Genomic DNA, 20968 nt, shown 5'->3' with positions numbered 1-20968 from the left:
GTGCCAACCGTCCCGTGTGTGTGTGTGTGTGTGTGCGAGTGGTTTTGCTGTAGATACAACCGCAACAGTTGCGGCGACACTTTTGTCGCTTTGAAGCAGCACCAGAAGGCCACTTGAGTCAAGTGCAGTCAGGGCAACGGCAACAGGAAACTTGAGGAGGATGGGGAGGATGGGGAGGACCAAGGCAAGGACCAGGGAGAGACAGAGGCGCTGACAGTCGAGAGTTGGCAAAGAAGGTGAAAAGGTATGCCAGGCTACGACCTTCGTCCTTCGTCCTCCGTCCTCCGTCTTCCCCTTATTCTTCTTTTCCCTTGCCGTGTTCCCTTTTCCGTTTCTTGTTGCGTCAACATTGAAACACATTCATGGGGCTTTGTCCCATCTCCCCATCGCCTTGTCCCCATGGCCCCCCACTGTGTCTGTCTGTCTGACTGTCTGACTGTCTGTTTGAATGTCTGGCCCAGCTCTGGTTCTATGCTGGCTTGGTCCTTTCCGCTGACAAAGCCAAGTAAAAGTTAACTTAAGCAGCTGCCAAGTGACTTGAAAGTACTTGAGCGCATCCTTAAGCAGGATATCAACTGGCAAAAGCGCTGAAAGCAGCAGCCAACTCTATCGCGCCATCTCCCTCTTGCTGTTCTGTTGTCTCCTCCTTCAAGTCTCGTTTCAGTTAAACGCATGAAAATATTGTAAGAACACAACGAGAACGAGAACGTCTCCAGTTTTGCAGCCACTGACAGGAAATCTCAGTCACCAGCACCCTGACCCCTGCCACTCACTAGCATTCCATAGAGATGCGCAGTAATGTAGTGACTACGACTCATCCCCATACTCTGACAGTTACCCGACCCGACCCGATCCGATCCGATCCGATCCGATCGAATCTGAACTGATCGATTTGTGGTCATCTGTGATCAGAGATCAGCTGGTTTCCGTTTACCTATAGATGTTGTGGGCATATCAAAGTGAGAATTAATATCAATTAGAACAATATCACTTCATATAAGCATGGGAAGCGAAAATAATTCCACCCAGAATGCACGCACTACGGAATACGTATACAAATCCCCATGTAGCTCCACGATCCCCAAGTCAGCAAAGTTAAAGATATGAAGAAGGGAAAAGCATTACAAGATCAATCCCAAACTCCGAGTTTCTCCACCGCTAATGGAGTGGAGTGTTACAGTTATAGAAATTCCTGCCACAACAGTAGGAGTTTCTAGCGATGCCTTGGGTGAGAGCGTGAGCGGTGGTGGCGACACTCGATGTCGCCTCATCTCCGGTGCTGGGCGACCGCTTGTCGTGGCATCACGTTGTGGCCTTTTATTAGATACGTGCTGTATCTCTGTTTACCAACTTTGATGGTGTTAATGCTGGTTTGTTGCTCTCTTCAAGGAGTGGGCCATGGCTTTGTTCTCGCCTGTGATATATATCTGTCTGTGTGACCCCGCACACTCACAGGCGCCCATGCTCACGTGTGGGTTTGGTGACTTAAATGATAGCGGCACAGGACACAGGACACAGGACACAGAACACAGAGCCCAGGACACGCCTTTAAAGGCCGTTAGAAGTTCAGCGTGCTGGTAAAATTGCTTGGAAGGGTAATGGGTAAGGCCTGTGCAATTGAAAGAACCTTGACTCTGGCTTCCACCTAAAGAACACATTACTTTAAGCCGAGCTAACCGAACTGGCACACTTATGCACAAGAGCCTGTTCATGTGCATGTGGGGACAAATGTACCTAAACTGCCATCGACTGTCGAGGATGGAGCGGAGCAAGCAGCGCAGCTAACGAAACGGAAACTTGTATAAAAATTTAATTAAAAGTGCAATTGCCTGATTTCTACAACGCTCCTTCCACACTACTACATGAATATAAATACATACACATATATGTACATACATACATATATATGAATGTATTTCCCGAACTATATACAAATAGAACTATATACATATATACGCATGTATATATATATATATATATATATATATATATATATATATCTATATATGTATATATCGTAGCGTTCTGCAGAACAGCCAGAACAACAGCCAGCCACCACCGCCACCATCATCAGGAGCAGCAGCACCGCAGCAACACTCGAAGCGCATTAAAAATTCAACAGCAATTGTGTTTGGGTCCAATTGGAGGTCAGGCGAGGCTGCTGCAGCGTGGAGGAGCCGCCCGACCCGCATAGCCGCCTTCCGTCCCTGACTCTGCCCAGATGGTGGATGGTGTGTGCGCGTGTGTGGGGCCAGTGGCGGAGCTAAACGGGGTTTGGGTTTTGGTTTGGAACCTTCCCTCAAAGGAATGACCGCACGTGAAATTACTAAAAACTGATGTGATTTGACTCTCTGACTGTTTTCCATGTAGAATTCAGTTAGTCCCCCCTCGGTCACATCTCTGTGTCATTTTCGCACGCTGCCCAAAGACAGGTCCTGGTCCAGCTCCAGCACCAACTCGAACTGCGTTCGGCCGTTGACTGCAGCCAGCGACGGCAATCGCATGAACCGGAAATGCGCAAAACTAACGGATAATGGAAAATGGCGTTGGCAACTGGCGCAACCGAGTGTGGCTTTAAATGGCGCGACCCCGGAATGACGACACAGTCGCCAGTCGCCAGTAACAGTCTCCCGATTCCATTTCCAGTTTCAGTTGCAGCTACGGCAGACGCATCGAGAAAGTTAGCCAGAAGTCAGTGAGGAAGTAAGGAGGATGTCGGGAGGATGTGGGGCGGAGATGTCGGCGGCCGCATAAACTCCCAAATAACACTAAATGTCATGGTTATGTTTACGTGCTGTCAAATTAACCGGAAGTGGTCGTTTAAGTTTTCGGTCTGCCCTCGCAATTAAAGCAAATTAATGCAGAATTAATTCATAGACGCTGCGGACTACTGACCAGGACTGGCATGAACTCGACTGCAGATGCTGTGGCTCCAAAACAGTCTCAGCCATGATATGTACGCTTGCTGCTCAAAATGATTCCTGACTCTGGATTGTGAATTCTCGATTTGCGATTCTAGATCCGAGACTCAGATTCCGATTTTTCCAGTGACGATGATGACGACAATTATGGAGCTTCAACTCGATGACTTACCCTGTCAGGGCTGTCAGTGGAGGCAACCATGTGGAGGCATGTGCAATCAGCAAACCTGTAAATTATCAAACGCATCATTCAATGAGCCAGCAGGTGGAGGGTGGGGCGGGGCAAGATGGCATGGGACTGGTATACAAATGCTGAATGAACCAAGGGTAATGAAGCAAAGGCCTCTTCTCTGGATGCCCCGCTTGCCGACTGGGATGGATGGATGGCTGGGACTCAGATTGGGCTGGACGCCGGGCAAACAACAGCCAGCCAGCCAGCATCGATTATTGCGAATGTTCCGAGTGGGCAAGGGACTCCACGGGAATCTGAACGAGAGTCCTGCCGGCTTCAGGACACCTGAATAAATGGCAGATGGTGCCGTAAACTCTTTGGTTATGGACAATCATCCTGTGTGCGAGTGTGGGCTCCAGGCTTCAGGCTTCATGTTTTCTCCTGAAATTCTTATTGATGCTTCGTTATAGTTTATTTTAGCATTTAAGAATTTTTGGTGGGCAGACCGATAAAAGCTTTCCCATTGGAATAGAAATATGGAATAGCATCGCATAATGGGAGGTAAGAATATAAAGTAAAGTAAAGTAAAGTGTAAAGTAAATCTATAGCGGTGTCAAGCCTTTCATTCAAAAGACCAGGTAAAGGAAGGAATGGGTATGGGACACAGTAATATGTACACGATTGCCCTAGCAATTGTACTATCAGCCCTCGTTTTCAACCCTAGCACGCAGATGCAGATGCAAGTACCCACATTCTCCTATTCCATTTTTTCCCATATTTCGACAAATTGCGTAACAAGTTGCTAAAATTCAGATCAACTTCGATTTCCCAGAGGGCTATGCCTTCAGCGATATAGCTGAAGCCGATGCAGTTTAAACCAAGGTGAGTAGGGGAGTGCGACGAAATCGGAGAGGAAAAAGAGCGTTGCGAGGTGTGTGGATGTGGGGGGATATGGGGGGATGTGGCCAAGGCACGAAAGTTGGTGCAGTGAAATCGAAATTGTGGCTACACGACTCCAGGGCACAGATGCGTGCACGCGTTGCCCAAAGTCACACTGAAGCCTGAAACTTGTTGGCAATGCGAGTCCCATTCCCAGCCACCCCATTTTCTGCCCCAATGGAACGGCCTTGTCTGCGGCACGTGCAGGCGCATTCGCCGTATTAAACGTTCTGGTCGGTCGCCCACAGTGGACGAAAAGGCTGGTCTGGCGGCGGAAACTGAGTGAAACTTGATCCCAAATAGAGACATCGGCCCGAAATCAAAGATATCCTCTTAATATTCTCTTTCATGATTACTGAAAATTAAAACAGAAATTGAACTGGACCATATTTTTTGTCTTTCTTAAACATCAATTAAACTCAATTAAGGTACATCTGTTTCTTTAAAAATAATACGATATTAAGTTCTTTTTTCATTTGTTTTATTCAATTAAGTTTCTTCAGAAATCACATAATACCAACAGAGTGGATGCTCAACAGAGTGGAGTACTTTCTTCGACATCATGCTATCAGAGATACACCTTCCGAAGCGTATCTTTTTGTCTTTGTGGAAAAAGCGTCGAGTTCTACTTTACGATTAGCCTCATTGCTAAATGATTACTGTACTTACGCTATTCACTTATTGGTAGCCACGTTTAATAGTTCTCACCATGGGATATGGGATTTGGGAAATATTAATCGGCTAGCAGATATTCGCGAATACTTTATTTTGAATTTTCCGCCGCCAGATCGTCCGCTTCGTCCACTGTGTGACGAGCTTATCTACGGCTTGGGTGGGCTTTAGCTTTGGCTCTGACTTCGCCGTCTTAATTGCTATTCTAAACATGTTGCACTTCATTATTGGCACAAACACACGAGCGGGGAGACCGAAGCCCAGGCATCAGGAGCAACAGGAGCAACAGGAGAAGCGCAGGCCACGCCTCCAGCTCTCGACGACAATTCTCCACTCCCCACCTACCACCTACCACCTACCATCTACCATCTGCCATCCAGAGTTGTGGTAATTAAATTAGCTGCCTTCAAACCAGCGGCCTCCAAGAAGCTGTGGCAAGAGAAGGCTGAGCAATGCCTTGGATAGGGATTGGTAGGTCCTACGCCTCACTTGAGCTCACAACGTTTTACAGCTTGTTCAGCTACTACTGCAAACTCTTCGGAGAGTAATAACTGAAAGAGAAACAGTTGAAAGCTATCTAGTCTGATTGCTTTTCAAAATGTTTTCAGATGCACATGCCTGCATCCAGTTGCAGTTGCAAGCATTAAGCAATAGCTTGTTCAATGATGATTTAGATTAAGTTCGTACAGGACATATAGTGGATATAGTGGGTGATGGTTTACACAGTGAACACATGATGGACTACAGTCATTGTCTGAACATGATACAGAGCTGTCTAAAGGCCTAAGGGCTAACGCTCAAGGCTTCATTTTATATATTAGTACACCTGTACAACAAATTCTCAACTCGTTTATTTGGTTATTTAATCGTGGTAGGACTATGAATGCAAAATGGTTTACCGATCGTTTAATTAGACTATAGAAGTATCCGCATGTAAAGCAGCAGAAATTCAACGACATTAAACAATTTCAGGCCGGTTCAAAGGCGCTTCCTGTAGATTGGTTAGAAATCGATTTCAGTGCTGCAGGTCATATATTCATTCTGGAAAATACATCAATCTGGTCGAGCTTTGCAATTCTGTCCTGCTGGCCTTTGACTCCGATTGCACTTTTTACTTGTGGCCTTTCGACCACAATTGCAAATACTTAATATTTAGTTATTTGCCACTTTATTTTGCTTGCCTGTTTGCAGTGTTCTAGGTGCTCCGATTGGCATGGCATGGCATCCTTGCAAAATGCTGGCTGGATGCCCAGGATGCGTTAAAGTTTATTTGACCTTCATCGTCATGTGTTGCATGTGTGTCTGTGTGGCATCTCCTTCCCAAAGCTTTTGCTATTTGCAACATTTCGACCAACATTTTTATCCAGAGGGATGAACGGACATTCAAAAAGAAGATGCAGGAAGGCAGAAAGTTCATCCTAAATCGCTTGCCATTTTAATTAGTTCGTCCGAAAGGCAACTTGAATAAATAATCAGAGACCGTTCAAGGGAGGTGGAATTCAATTATGTCTGCTCGATTGGATGGTCGAGCAAAACTCGGGTTACTGTCGGGTTACTGTCAGTGATATCTTGGGTTAGCTGGATCCCTAATTGAATGGAAAATATTGGCAAATACATAAAACCTATAAATATACAATTCAATATATAATTGTGAAATAGAAGATTATTGAAAATTGTCCACCGAATTAAGTTGCGTATATTCGAGCAGATTAATAGTATTTTTCAGAAACACGTCGGCTGGCTTTGTTTTTGGAATGGCCAGGTCTTCAAGAACTTTGACAGTGTGAAAAATAGACTGCACTTAAGCAGCTCACCGCATGGGAAATATTTTGACTTGGTTTAACTCGATTTCCATATGGCCTTTAATCAATTTCAAGATTTTGTAGTTTGACTGCTCGCCGCAGGCAGTGATGCAATTCGTAGGGGACCCTTTCTGCCTGCTAAGCTCGCATTTATTGCATTCGCGCAAATTCAATATATTTCCCCTAAATGTAATATTCTTTATTTAGTATTGGGATTGGGGCTGCTGCATCTCGGGGACTTGCCTCCTTGCCACCCGCTGCTTCCTTTCTCCGACCCGAATCCTCCATCTCGATGGGAATCATCATCGGAGATGTGACCCACGGCGTTTTCTATAACGCGTCCGTTTTTATTACATATTGTGTGTGTTTATCGTGTGTCATCGCAAGGCACACCCACAAACCCGACGGACATTGGGGCGAATAGTGCGTCTACTATTGCAATTTCTTTGAAATATATATATAAAACATGGAGCCCAGAAAGTGCTACAACTATGGGGGGAGTAGAAGATGGAGATGGAATAAAAAAGAACGAAATGCGAGGGCAAGAGAAGAAGAGGGGGATGCGAAAAAAACCAAAAGGCAAAATGCCCCAGAGCACAATAAGGGATGATGGGAATTTTACTAAGAATTTTTCATTTCCTTTAACTTTGTGTGTGTGGACAAGGTCTGTGTATGGCCATGTGTGTCTGCATGTTTGTGTGGTACATCCGAAGAAGGAGGAGCATGGCTGATGATGATATTGCTCCTTCTACTGCTACTCCAGACAAGAACGCCGAATTCGACGACTATTCAGTACTTCCTTCGGGGCAGGGGACAGGCCAATGAAGGGTTCGGGTTCGGGTCCCCTGTGTCCTGCCAATGGCCAGGCCATACAGGCATTCGTCGTACGCTGTCGGAGGCGGATATTGGTCAGTTCGATGTCCGAATTTCGGTCATCATTGCTGCCAGCAGCAGCCCCATTTTCTCTGGTCTGTGAATTAGAAAATTACATTTTTTTTTTCAATTGAATGGGCTTTATTTGCGGTAGGTTCCTAGCCGCAAACAGAAACAAGGGGGTGGGATTGCGACTAGGTGTAGAAGGTGTATCCTCCTTGGAGTGAAGCTTCTCATCCTTCCTTTCGCCAATGGAGGTCTTTTACGATCCCAATTCATTGAAATGATTTAGACAAAATTAAATATTTTTACATACTCGTACTATAACATACTACATATATACATATACGAATGTTTGTACATTTGCATGGATTAATTAAGTTGAGGATGAGTAATAAAGCTGCTTGGAATCTAAAATTATTCCGAGTGCGGCAGTTACAATTGAGTTTCGGATTTTATTAATTGGGAAATAGCCAACTCCAATGAAAATGTCTAATGTTTTAAGAAGAATAACACATCTGGTGGAAATTATAATGCGATTTTCAAACAGCTCTCAATAAGTACGTTACTCAAGTAGTTCCACAAATTTATTTATTTATATGTGCATATTATGTGTATATGATGGGCAGGCAAAACGGACACCTAAAGATGTTGTTCTTATTTGAATTTTTATATAATATACATATGCATATGTACTATGATAATTGTATTATTTTAGCGCCGTCTGCCGGAGGAGAGCCATACTGACTAAGTATAGGGTATAAATGTAGAGCTGCGGCCGTATCAGCAGCCCGCAACATTTCCCCTCGTTTTTATTATTTCATTGTGATTGAATGTTGTGGCTTTGATTAATTTGTATAAAGAAATTGAAAATCTTATTTATATTGTCGATTGTGGGGCAAGCCAGGGTGTCAATGGGTGGCATGTGGTTGACGACTCGGGCTCTGACACTATCATAGTTGGGTAAACGATGTTTATTTATAGATGAATTTAGTAACGAAGCGATTATAAATTGATATGCATTCGTTTTGAATGATTAGCATCAGTGGTGCATAAATTTGTGCCCAATGGTCCATAGCTGCTATACATAAATTCCATTTGCGGCTTGCCGCATATTGCCACATGCTGATCGTCGATACGAGTATAATATTGTACCTGGTGCTCAAATAATATAGGGGTATATTATGTTTGTGGTGACAGTGGATGCGTGTCCAATTTCGCACCACCCGCTTCTGAACCACAAAGAACGAAAATCCCCACTCTTAAGGATGAATATAAACATAAACACAGAATCATAGAAAAAGACCATATCTACCTGATTGCCGAATGTGGAACAGGTTGTATTAGTATTACAGTCAGAAAAAACAAATGAAATTTTAGCGGTTACGCAATATCTTGCACGCTTACTCATTGCCTCTCTCTATCTCTCGCTCTCTCTCTCTCTTTCTAACACTCTTCCTCTTGCAGTGTGGAAGCGGAGGGAAGTGAGATCACTGAGTATCGGGTATAAATATATGTAGTTCCAACGTGGCGCGGACTTCGTGGTTTCAAAAAACCTCGCTGCATTCAACAATTGAAATATATGGGCGTTACTCATCTTACTGTTTATATGTGGGTCTTGGTACTGCCATCCCTATCCTGGAAACTTGGATGAGTAAGAATGAACACAATGAACTGTTCGGCATGTAGGACCTGTTCTAAAGCCTTTTGTTTACCAATTCTGCTTTATTATGCATATGAAAAATGTAAATATTAATTCCTGCCGGAGCGTATTGAGTTCCACTTTAATTTGCAATATTTCATTTAATTCAATTAACGTTGCGATCGATTGTCAGCTAGCAATAAAATATCCACATTTTTTTTGATTGGCAAGACAGTCGACATTCAAAGATTCGACGAAAAAATATACAATGCAGCAGTTTGAGGGCTGATGATGTGATTTTGTACGGAATTGCTGAAATAAAAGCTATTGAACAGTTGCGGGCATATCCTCCTACTTGTATTTTATTTATACTGAAATTGCTTTCAATGATGCCTGCCGCAGATTTTCGGTGCCAAATATTATCCATATCGATGGCAGCGGTCCAAAGCCTCGCTGAAACGCACGCAATTAGCGAGTTTCTATCAAAGAGTCCAACTTGCAACTAAATCCACTTGCAGCCTGCAACTTGAAATGCTGCAGCTACATACATATGTACATCCGTATATATATGAACTGTGGCAGCAATCGGAAAGGGGGGGGTGGGTGGTGGAGGGATGTGCGTGTCAGTGGTTTTTCGCAGCTTCTCAGTTTCCCGGGCTCTCAGATTCGCAGTTTCCAAGATCCGTGGCTCTGTTGACAAGTGCCGCGCAGAAAGTTTTCCTCGTCGTCTCATATTTTTCGTATTTAATTAGTCAGCCGAGCAGTGCAGTGCAACTAAATATGGGCAGCCCCTACTGCTGCATCTCCCTGGTGCACCTCCTCTCTGTTCCTATGCTCCCTTGCCCTTCTCTTTCGTTTGAACGTTAGCCAAATTCTGGGCTGTTATAAAGTAATTTTCGGCATTGGCTCATACAAGAGGCAGGCGGCCAGAGGCAAGAGGCAAGGGGAAAGGGGAAAGGGGAAAGAGGAAAGAAACAAGTCAACAATGTTGTCCACACATGACACTACCACTCCCCTTTCATGTAACCGTTGATTACACTGCAATGTGTATGTGCTGTTGTCAACAAATATTTGTTGCTATATTGCATTATTAGTTTCTATGAGTTATGAAAAGTTAAATAATTGCACACACACGCACAGAGAAACAGATAAAGACAGAGAGAGCCAGAGCGAGAGCGAGTGCGAGAGAGAGAGAGACACAGAGAGAGAGAGAGGGAGAGAGAGGGAGGACTGGGAAAACTTGAAATTGTCTGGCGACCCAAAGAGCAGGGGCGGTCTCATTTGGGGCGTGGCCAGTCGGAAAGTTGTCATCGCTTTCTGCTGACACACGTATTGCGATTCCTTGATTGCCAGCATGCCACCCGAACCCTCGCAACAACGGAAGAGAAAACGAAAAAAATACCGGAAGTAGAAGAAGCTCTGAAAAAATTTCAAAGAAGCCAAAAGTTGCAGCAAAGTGTCCAAAAGTTCCCCACCTCCAGCACCTCCTCTCGCATATTTTTTTCCTGTGGATTGGAAAAGTGGAAAAGTGTCCGAGTCATGGGTCTGCTATAAGTTAGTGCTCCCCAGATAGTAATTATCAGTAGATTGTTGGTCAGCCCAGCGACACACACACACCCACACACACCCACACCCACACACACTCACAAACAAACAGAAATACAGATGGAAGTTTGACAAGTTTTGTAATCGGTTTTTGCCATTTTGATTTCATTTATTGAACATGACAGAGGTGAATGGCAATCGTCCGCAAGCAGTGCTGATGAAAGTTGCTACGCCTCGAATCCGTGCGAAAAATTCATCAAATACCTCGTTTAGGGCACAGTTCTGTCTTAAATGATTTAGAACAATGACTAACGCAGGAAGTGACGACAACAGAAGAAGGCCGGAGGCTTAAATACCCCCACACATCGAAGATTCCAATGCCCGGCTTATAATATCCGTGTCCGATATTCCATTTTGTTTAATACTGACAAAAGCTGACGAAAATTATGTTTCTGATGCATGTTTGGGAAGTGACTCTAAAGAATGTCCTTAAAATGTGAGTACCGGTAGAAATTTGAGTGGCCAAATATTTATCTACATATTGCGACATTTTTTATACACAGCTGTTCTATGCGGGGTTTCACTTGCTGTCAAATTAAATGCGAGTTTCCATTTGGCTATACTGAAGGACAGAGACAGCAAATGCTTAGAGGAAGACACAACGATTTTTACTTTTCAAGTAAAATTGTGCTTAGAATGTTCTAAACGATCTCAACGAACTTTGGCATTTAGCCGTTTAGTCGAAATCGTAGGAATTCAACCAATAACATTAACATTATTTATTATGTACATACAGTCAGCACAACATTTATTCGGACACTCGTCTATGTCAACTTTCTTTATAAATAACTTGAAAAGTATTTAAGTTTGACAAAAAATTTTTATTTCATTATGAACATGGATATTATTACTACTAATTTCAAAACTAAAAACAAAAAAAAACTTCTTTGGCGTATCAAAAAAAATTAAAAGTATCAAAAAAGCCACTTTTTTACGCACAACAATTATTCGGACACTTTATATTTTGTACGAAAAAAACTTATTGTCCCCAATTTTTTCTGATTTCAATATTTGGTGGGGCCGCCCTTAGCTTCAATAACAGCTTTTAGACGTCGGGGCATACTTTTTACCAAATGATTGGTTTCATTTTTTAATTTTATGTTTCCTAATTTTTTTTCTAGCAAATCCCAAACATGCTCTATGGCGTTCAGATCTGGTGACTACGGCGGCGTTTTTAACTGCTTGCACTGATACAACAGCCATTCTTGGACCAAAAACGAGGTATTCTTGGGGTCATTGTCTTGTTGAAACAAGAAATGCATCGCTTTAAGACCCAATTTTTCGACACTCGCCATTGAATTGTACATATATGGCGTAAAGAAGGCACACAGATTTGGTTCAAAGCGGATCATCTCCCATCATCCATTGTGCAAAATCAAAGCTATGAAGATCTGACGGCCTTCGAGCTTCGCATGGGAGAAATAGTTCGTAACCAGAATCCGAGTCCACAGTGCTGGGGTATCATCTCTTCAATGAAGATCATCAGGACCCAGTTGTTCCTTTCCGCAATATTGCGGTGGAAGGTTTGTATGGTTTTAAGGGCCTAGTCCTGGACATGACGAATTTTGTAAAACGGTTGCGCCGGTTGTTCTCTTCAAGGCATAGTTCATTTTTAAAAAGTGTTTAAAGCACGGTGTTTTAGAGGTAGAGCATCGTTTTTTCACATAGCTTAAGTATCTTGCGCCTGTTTGTATTGAACTTTTCATTTCTGAAAATCTGATACATTTTAAAATACACTTGTAACAGTGTGGTACAGGTTGCTCTTGCTTTAATAGTCTCTAGGATCTAGGCACTCCTCGGAACAGACGGACAGACAAACATGGCTATATCGACTCGACTATTGCTGATGATTAAGATGATGTGTTACACACATCCACTATCACCACAAATCTAATATACCCCTATATTATTTGAGTCCCAGGTATAATAGTATACCCCTAAACTCTTTGGGTATCGGGTATAAAAACAGGGCGGAGCAGAGCGACGAACAGCATGTGGCCATATTCGGCAAGCCGCAAATTTAATTCATGTATGGCACCAATGGACCATTGATCAGAAATGTAAATATCATTGATGGTAATCATTCAAGAACAGTGCATGTCTGTGCTTTTGATTTCTAACCGCTCCGTGACACCATTTATTGTGTAATAAACATATGTAAGTCTCCTGATTTTATTATTTCGGAGATACAAATAACAGATTAGAGTTAAAGGATAGCGGTACGTTTTAGACACGTCAGAACTATTTTAGGACAAAAGCAGTGGCATCCAACCCAAGTTAGCTGTTAGAATTGGGGGTCCAAGAATGAATAATGATTTAACTTACTTTTACGTTTTGCGCTTTCAGCTAAAACGTTCCGTTTTCGCTTTAGATGCTCCTGTTTTCGTCAAATTTGCGAATGTCTTTTAAACGCACATGTTGCTGCTTTGACCAATTATCTCAAAGCAAACTTTGAAGTTGGGCTAAACAGAAATTATTTACAAAAAAAGCACCAGAAAAATTGCACTGGTACTGGTGCCAATCATCTGTTAATGCATCAATAGGTCATCTATTTTTCTTACTTTCATTGGCAATTAAGATTCGGCTTGTTTTATAAAAAGGTGTTTATTTTAATTTGGACTTTGCGTGTACCGTTTTGCATTAGTTTTTTCGTTTTCAAAATTAAATTGAAAAGTTTTTTCGAAAGTGAAAGCCGGAGCCTGCTTGAACTTTGTGTATGTTGTACCCGCTGGTTTTTTATGCCTTGCCGAAAAATTGCTGGTATTTCCACTAGTTTTGTAGACTCTGTTACATAAAATGCACTGAGCATTAGTACCAATTTTTTACAATTTTTTTGAAAACTCCCATACTCTTGATTTTTTTGTCTTTCTTCCTTTGACTTCATTGTTTTGTCGTTGTCGAAATTGATTGACCCTTCGGCCTCTACACAAAACATTAGACAAATAATATCATATTAACTCGTATTAATATTTGCATGTAGATTACTTACGCTGGCTTAAACCTGAAGAATTTGTTCATCCCGTCACAGTCAACACCAACAGTCTAAATTCTTAAGAATACACTTAAAACAGCACTAAGGATTAAATAAAATAAATCAAATATTTTGCATAATGTTTGCCTTTTCTACTGCGTAGCAAGATTTAGTGAAAAGTACTGATGGGTGAAATTCGACTTTTACCACTACCGAACTATCGGAAAAATACATAGATAGTCGAATCAGTGAAAAACGTTTCACGATAAATGTGCACTTAGAAAAACTTAATTCCTGCACAACAGACACACCGACGTACTGCTTGCCCTTGCAGAGACCTCACAAGAAACTCACAAGGTACCCTTTCAAATAACGGTTATTTGTTCTACAGTACAGATCATCGGAATGGAAAAGCACTCGATGGAACAGACATATGCAAGCTACATCTGTAAATGTACAATCGGGTTATGGAAGTCTTACCATTACCCCTGTCTACTATCCGCCTCGGTATACAATCTCTGAAGGTCAATTCAGTCGGGAATACAGTCCCACGCACACGCACTGAGGCTCTCGCCTTGTGATGCCCAAAGGTAAGCAATTATGCGTGCAACGCATTCATCGAATAAAGCAACAAACTGGACAATGTTTTTCCGGAGAGGCCCACATATTGGACAGCGGACCCTAGAAAGCTGCCAGATCTGACAGACTTCGCAGTGACAAGGACCATCCCACATAATATGATAAGTGCCATATCACTTTCAGACCTATCTTCCAATCAGGAGTGTTCTACACAAACATCTTCAATGCCCTGAATCCGTAAAGCGCTCTTATACGCTCAAAACGCATAGAACCAGTTGGCTTAAGTACAGGAAATATGTGAGGACGAATATTCCAACTGTTTTCATATCTCTCATTTCATTCTCTCTATTTTTCCACAAACAAAGTACCATCCAGTCGTAATCGCTTGATCCGATAGCGGGCACTTGTAATAAATCATTATTGCAGCCAGTATGTAGAAAACAATTTAGCCTTCTGATCTAGATTCGAGAATCTGGAAGATAAAATTATTCACTATGATTTTGGCACAGATATTCACCCTTTTTAGGGCGGTAGGGGCGTGGCAAACAGCGCTGGGTTAGTATGATATTACAAAAGACCGAACACAAAAATTTGTGTGCTGTAGTTCTTATATAAAGTGGCGAGCAAATGTGGGTACATGTTTATCACTTTTCAGATTAAGCGGTTGTAAAACCTTTAAAAATGAATACATTTTTGTAATTTATTTTTTATCGATTCTTTAATTTAGTGAGAAAGAAGAAAAACAATAATTTCAATTCAAAAATATCCTTTTCCTTAAGAGATTTTAACTTTTGCAAAAAAAAGTCCATGCATCCATTTTTGCACGTTTAACATTTTTTTACTTTAATAATTTTTAAAAAATATTTGTTCCAGAGGGTCTTAGCTTTTATCACATTCCGAATAAGTTTTGGAATACTCTCGAGTACGGCACTCCGATTTCACGCGCTCCCAAAGACTCACCCAATCCCTTTGGTGCAGACTCGTACTTTTCCAATGTTTTTTAAACAGAGCCCATCGATTTTCAATGGGATTTAGATCTGGGCTATTGAGCAGACCACTAAATTAAGTGAAAACTCGAATTATTGGGATGACTTGTCACGAATTTAGCCGTGTGCGTCGGGTTACCGTCGTGCTAGAAAGTGATCTCGGCTATGGGAAAGACACATGTGTCTATAAAATTTGACAAAATGGGTTCCGAAATATGAATTCTTTCTTCATTATTCCATCGATTTTAACCAATTGGAGAACGTTCCATGAGTGGACGCTCGGCATACGATCGCACTATGGTCCGAACGACCACTTTTGTTGGCCAAAATTAATAACTCCCGAACGGAACAAGATTTTTTCATTTAGTTTTTTGTATTGGATACATATAATCAATAAGAAATGGATTTAAGAAAAAAAATGGGTGTGGCACCGCCCCTTTTTTTAATAATGCATATTTAAATTTTTAGTTATAGTGAAAAAAAGTATTAAGCATATTTTATTTAAGAAAACGGCGTTGCACGACTAAAAAAAAATTTTGATTTAAATAAAAATAAAATCGTTTAAAGGTTTCCGTAAATTATTGCCGAAATCCTTGTCTAGAAGCAAGGTTAACGCCTCGTTAAGTGAGATATGTGCCGGCTTTCCGACTAGGTCCTGTACAGCCTTACGAACTTAGTTAGCATATTTGGACATAAAGATAAATGTATTATAACAAAGGTTTGTGGCCAATCCACATATTTTCGTTCAAACATCTTTGAATTTTACCGGCATTTGTTCCGGTATGTTGCCAAACGGTAACAAATTTTCTTGCTGGTATCTTCAAAAGCTTTATTAATTTCATATGATATGTCGCCTTAAGATCCGTTTTCAAATAATTGATTATTTTACCCTTCTCTGAATTCCATTCGGCAAACAAATCTGCATTTTCGAATTTGAGGTTATGCTCTATTAATGCAAATTCCAAGAATTGTGGTCAAAAGTGGCATTTCTAACTATATACATTTTAAAAAGAATTTTTTAATCTACGACACACAAAAGGTTTCAGGGTGGGACTAGGTAGGACTCACTTTGTACACCTTTTCAAAAATTAGTTTTCATTACAAGTTGGCACATGTTGAAGGCCTCACTTTAACCTTCAATTACGAAGACATCAGAACTACTAGAGACAGTTAAAAACTCAAAACACGTAGTAAGAACCCGACAGATTAAGATTCATCAAAAAAATTTAATCACGTCTTGGCGTTTTTCAATTTTTGAGATATCTAAAGTGGTTATTAATTTGCCACTTTTTCCCTTCACGTGCTTTACTATAAAAACAGTTGGGTTGCACAGCTGATTTTGCGAATGTGGCGCCATCTATGGAAATTTCTGGTACGCAGATTTAATGGTCGATCTTTTTCTAATGCAGAGCGATCAAAACCAGGTTTCAGTTTTGACTTTGAAAAATTAGGTTTTGGCCAACAAAAGTGGTCGTTCGGACCATAGTGGATCGGCTTGTCTGCGGCAGTTAGCCAGAGAAAACCTGCCCTGTCTGACAAAAAGTGGCTGCGCATCTTATATTTAGCGAGGAGCACAGTAACTGGACCACGGAAGATTGGAAGAAGGTAATTTGGTCAGATATACCAAAATAAACCATTTTCACCGCTCAAGTGGAAAACTGAAAAAGCATCAGGTCAAGGAAACAATAAAGCATGGAACAGGAAGCCTAATGGAATGTAGATGGACTGGCGAACGGATGCAATTCATAAGTGACCTAGATCATTTCCTCTTTAAAACGTTTGAATAATTTCCACATGTTTAAATGAACCACATTTTTAGATTTTGCGCACACTTCTACCAAATATGTAGCCTAAAGGAGTTGCTCACTATTTACTTTGGTATACTTTTTCGTACCATTAGTAGCAATCGTAACCATGTTCATGTGTGCACGGGAATTCTATTGTAAAAACTGTAAGCAAATGGTGGATCCACAATCAGCAGAAAAATTTACGAAATTGAAGTCAGGGGCATCAATGCAGCATTTATTAGCACCAGATTATGTGATCGGCAGCACTTCAGCACTAACCAGTGCATTGGCCACTGATATGTATTTGGAAAACGGCTACTCAAAGGTTACCAAGGAGCTGCGCTTCCATGGTAATCTTTCGGGCATTCCTCTTCCAAATGATTCGAATGCCAACTCCATACCCCCAGACAAGACAGGGCCAATGTCGGGCCACCTGCGCCCTGCCGCTACACCCACATGCACACAAGACACACGAACAGTCACACAGGCACAGAGGCAACGTGTGTAACAATTAGTGAGAGCAGCTCAATTGGTTTGTGGCAGGAGCAATGGTGGCGGCAGCTATGTAGCTGTAGGGTCTCTAGCGGAGGCGGACGAAGCCAGACAAATGGGAAATCAAAAAGTCGCGCACACAATTAGCCAAGCCAGACGACCCCGGGAGAGTGCGGGGGAGGACATGTAGGGGAGGGGGGGCCCCAGAGCAGAGGTTGTCCCAGAGGTGGTCGCCGTCTGTTGTCAGACATCGAAATGGCCAACAATGAAAAAGTTGTCCAGCTTCATTGTTGCTGCTGTTGTTGGTGTTGTATTCAAAGCAGCTGCTTACAACAGACAACATAAGAAGAGGGCGGGGAAGAGGTAGGGGCAGGGGTAGGGGTAGGGGTAGGGGTAGGCGACGGGGTGGGGCTAGGGGAGGGGTAGGGGTAGGGAGCGAAGCTGGAAAGAGGGGAAGCTTCACAAAGAAGATGACTTTAGGCCTCTCCTCCCATCCTCATCTGTCAGCTTCTGTGGGAAGTTTTTCGATTATGCGCTCGTAAAAGTTGTCGCCTCGCTTTTGTTTTTGTGTGTGTACAAGGGAACCGACCCCGACCCCAATTTCAGCCCCAACCCAACCCAAAAGCCGCCACCCATTGCCTTTTCCCCCCAAAACAAATATTCTTTGTCCACACACTCGCACACTGACACAGGAAAAACCCAACAAAAGGCATATATTCTGGCGGCACTCACTAGGGGGGATGACTTAAGGTTAGCAGGGAGTCGAGGGTTAGGGGGAAAAAAAAGGACGATGGCAGTGGGCCACTTGTGGCAAGGCGGGGACGAACGACAATGTCATAAACAAGCAATAAAAAGGCATAAAAAGCTCTTCAGAGCGACGAAGCAACGCAGTGACGACGCGACGGGGAACGCAGTGATTACCATGTGATCAACATCAGTGCCAGGCCGCCTTTTTGAGCTCCTCCAGGGCACCAGTACCCACCGCCACCGCCACCGCCACTGCCACCCTCTGTCGCCAATCGGTTTTGTTTCGGTGATGACCCTCTTGGTCCCCACCCGTCCACATTGGAAAAGTCTCAGCCCTTGACAAAGGCCCGAAGGTCTGGGCACATAGATTGATATTTCCCCGAGATGTTGTTTCTTTATTACGGACTTTTTCTTTGTTTTAACATTTCAAGCAATAGTTCTATGCTTATGTTTATGTACAGTGAAATTTCCCATTACGGGCAGTCTCCATAGCCGAAAAAACTCCGTCGACACGAACACTATTTCATTCATAAATACGTAAGTACCTTCTTAGGCGAAAGCGTAAAAAGCTCCACAAAGACCTGTGCCGCCTCCCCGGCAATGAGAAATTTCACTGTATATTTGTAGAGTGTGCTCAAGGTCAGTCTTTTCTGGTGTATGGGATTGAGCTATAAATATTTCACGTTTATAACATTTTCGTGTAGCCGTCTTGCGGAATTGCTCATAGTTTGGCGTCAATGTGATCCGGATAGAGCGCATCCGACCAGTTCGCGTCGGCGATAGCTAATAGATTTCACAGTGGATTCCATAGACGTCAGTAGTCGGGCTGAAAACCCCGCGAGAGGAAGTCTTTCTCTTTATTTTTATAATTTCGGCTTACCCTCCTATAGCTCCATTGATTCAGAGCGATTCTGCTTCAAAATTAGTACAGCACAAAAACATCTAACATAACGAAGCTGCAACAAATATGTAATACCTAGTATTTACATATAATGTAGGAAGAGGTTGTTTCATGAGAGGGAAGAATCACATAGAGAGAAAGAAAGGAACCACGACTTCTACTTAGGTTGTAATGTTAATTCTTGCAATTCCTTTATCATCTTTCCACCTAATAACCTTTTTTGATTAGAACTTTAAAATATTTTATCTGTTTTAATGATATGGTAGATATGACTATTTTCTTTGATTCATCGTTTTCGGGTTTCTCGTATCTTCAATACACTTGAAATATACTTCTCTGAGATTAAGCAAACATGGCTATAACGACTCTGATATTGATGCTGATCAGGAATAAATATACCTTATGGGGTCGAAAACGCTTTCTTCTGGGTGTTACACACATACATAAACTCTTCGAGGACCGGGTATAATAGTGCGTAAATTAAGATCTTCGCTAATAGACCATCCAAATTGGAGGCTCGTTGATCTGTCATGTCTGGCATAAAACGACAAAAAAAACTCTGAACAAAGGATAATTTCTCTTTCTCCACAGCTGGCGCTCCCCTAATGAGAATCGTTCTCCCCTTCCTACCAGCACATATTGACTGAGCTTGGCTATTGACATCATAATATACATATATGTATGTACATGTGTATATGCATATGTATATCGAACCTGAGTAGCGGGTTTCTTAGTGTCCAGTCTGGTGAACCTCGACTTATGCGTTCCGATTAGCTAGTTTTTCCTTAATGGGCTTTATGATGTTGTTGGCCTTAAGAAAAATTCAACGTGAGTCAATGGGTCTATTGCTGCGTAGACTGCAGCACGTCCCTTTGCTTGAGGCAATAATACAAGCACACTAACATTCACAAGCGTGCTTCCTCCCCTGCCCTTGCCGCACTTGCCCCTGCCAATATATTAGCCCTGGAAAACATTCATGGACCAGCTTCATGAGGTCAGGATTTATCTGTAAGCCTGAGGTTTCATTTGCGCATTTCAATGGGCTGTCTAAACATCTGAGTATCTGCTAGTGTTTGCTTAAATGTGTGTTGAGAAGCGGATGCGTTGTTCCGAGGTGTGTAGTGTTGACTTATGCATTCAGAGCTAAAAGTCGCTAGCCACTCCGCCCGCACTACCTTCTACAGCTGGCACCTCTCTCCATGCCCAAAACATACCCTCTTCCAACAGCCCCCCTCTTCCCATCGACTCTTGTCAAACGCCGCATGCCTACACAAACAAGTCATTTTTAATGCAAATTTTCTTTTTTTTTATTCACCAGCACCCATTCTTAGTCCCATCATTGATGCAGGTGCCAACGCCGGGATGGGAAGCAACTCAGGATATGGTAGTGGGGTGGGGGGGTCGGTTGAAGGACCCCGCCGATCAAAGGTTAAAATAAACTGGAGCACGTCATGTAAATGTTTACACATCATCACCAACATTCAGCTAAGCAAACATATCGACCTCATCGGAGCAAGGACGTGGCAGCAGGTCCTGCTTCCGCTTCCGCTGTCGGGTCTCTCCATCCTCTTTCCTCCTCACGTCCTCCATGACGCTCTCGCTCTCGCTTTCTCTGTCTCTGCCAGCGTGTTTGTGTGTGTTTGGGGGATCCAACATTATTGGCGCATATGTTCGACACAAATTCCACAGATTGATGTTGGAATTTTTTTATTAGCATTTCTATTTGCCATCACTACACCACCCCCGCATACTTGCGCCCGCTCCTTCCACAGCCTGTAGAGGACCCTCTTTACCCTCACATATGGCTGATGTACTCGATATTGTTTTTGTATGCTGTTGGTATATCCCGAAAAATGTTTGTTCTATGCTATTGTCCTTT

At 42.5% G+C, this 20968-nt stretch overlaps 1 long non-coding RNA gene across 1 annotated transcript; it reads right to left on the bottom strand.

The window, feature by feature from the left end:
- Window positions 1–12784: 12784 nt before the first annotated feature.
- On the bottom strand, window positions 12785–13328 carry LOC117184998 (uncharacterized). Its single transcript, XR_004470485.1, has 2 exons — window positions 12952–13328; window positions 12785–12907 (listed from the first exon to the last, which is right to left on the bottom strand). It is a non-coding gene; the product is annotated as an uncharacterized lncRNA (long non-coding RNA).
- Between the last annotated feature and the right edge of the window lie 7640 nt (window positions 13329–20968).

Source organism: Drosophila pseudoobscura, chromosome X, assembly GCF_009870125.1.
Source record: "Drosophila pseudoobscura strain MV-25-SWS-2005 chromosome X, UCI_Dpse_MV25, whole genome shotgun sequence".
Taxonomy (NCBI): Eukaryota; Metazoa; Arthropoda; class Insecta; order Diptera; family Drosophilidae; genus Drosophila; species Drosophila pseudoobscura.
This window is presented reverse-complemented; position numbering and strand designations above follow the sequence as displayed.